We start from the raw sequence: 1,350 nt of genomic DNA, 5'->3' as shown, positions 1-1,350 counted from the left end.
TGTTTATTCCATCTTCTTCATCATTATCATCATTCAACGTCCGTTTTCCATGCTGGCATGGGTTGGACGGTTTGACTAGGGACTGGGAAGCCAGGAGGTCGCACCAGGCTCCAATCTGATCTGGCAAATTTCTACAGCTGGATGCCCTTCATAACGCCAACCACTCCAAGAGTGTAGTGGGTGCTTTTTACGTGCCACAGGCACGGGAGCCAGTCAGGCAGCACTGGCATCAGCCACGTTCGGATGGTGCATTTTACATGCTACCGGCACGGGGAGCCAGTCAGGCGACACTGGCAATGACCCACACATGAATGATGCTTATTTCGTGCCACCAACATGGGAGCCATCATGCAGCACTGACATATGCCATAACTACAATTTCCATTTGATTGTTGCTTGTATAAATTTTCACATGGCAATACATATACTAAAATTGGAATGATACAAAAAAGATTAGCATGGCCCCTGCGCCAGAATGACATGCAAATTGATGAAGCGTTCCATATTTTTTAAAGGCGGTGTTCCAGCATGGCTGCAGTCAAATGACTGAAACAAGTAAAAGACTAAAAGAATATTATATAGACTTGTCTTGATATCATTCAATATTTGTATATGGGCATCACCATCATACAAGCAATGTTATTCATTTCCAGTCTTCAGTGAAAAAACATGGGGAAATATTACCTTGTTTAACAGGGGAGGATTGGTGACAGGAAGAGCATCCACTTGCAGAAAACCTGCCACAGTGAACTCAATTTGATTCATGTGAGCCAGGGCAGGATTAAGACTCATAGAGGCCTTAAGCACTTAAAAGACTTTGGTGCCCCCATATTAATGTAATTCAAAATATAAACAATAATAAACCATAAAATGAATTTTAATTTTCAAAATGAAACAAAACTATCAGTAAGATGAGAAATAATGTCTGTTTTTGTATACGTCCACCTTATTTATATTTAAAAAGTTATGTCCAGTTTTTTTTATTGCAAAGTCTTTGATCACATCCTCACTATGACACCATCAATTCTACAATTATATTTACTATCATATAAACCACTTTGAATATTATTTTAGCAAGTTTAAAATGATTTCTTTTGTGCCGTAAACCATTTACCATTTCTGTGGTACCCCCTCCTTTCTTTGATGCCCTAAGCACGAGCTTATTTTGCTTAATGGTTAATCCAGCATTGATGTGAGCATAGGGTGAGATATTAAAATAATGATGGTGATGATGATGATGGTGGTGATGATGATAGTGATGATGGTAGTGGTGGTGGTGATGATATTGTATACTCCTGATTTGCTTCCAAAGAATTTTCTTTTAAAAACAGACCCTGTCTGAAATGACCG

At 39.0% G+C, this 1,350-nt stretch overlaps 1 non-coding gene across 1 annotated transcript; it reads left to right on the top strand.

Annotated features, from left to right (window-relative positions):
* Window positions 1-404: 404 nt before the first annotated feature.
* Window positions 405-510, top strand: LOC128247161 (U6 spliceosomal RNA). Its single transcript, XR_008263571.2, has one exon. It is a non-coding gene; the product is annotated as a U6 spliceosomal RNA (small nuclear RNA).
* Window positions 511-1,350: the final 840 nt, after the last annotated feature.

This window comes from Octopus bimaculoides, chromosome 2 (genome assembly GCF_046866305.1).
Source record: "Octopus bimaculoides isolate indiv1 chromosome 2, ASM4686630v1, whole genome shotgun sequence".
Taxonomy (NCBI): Eukaryota; Metazoa; Mollusca; class Cephalopoda; order Octopoda; family Octopodidae; genus Octopus; species Octopus bimaculoides.
Note: the sequence above shows the minus strand (reverse complement) of the source record. Positions and strands in the feature narration are given on the sequence as shown.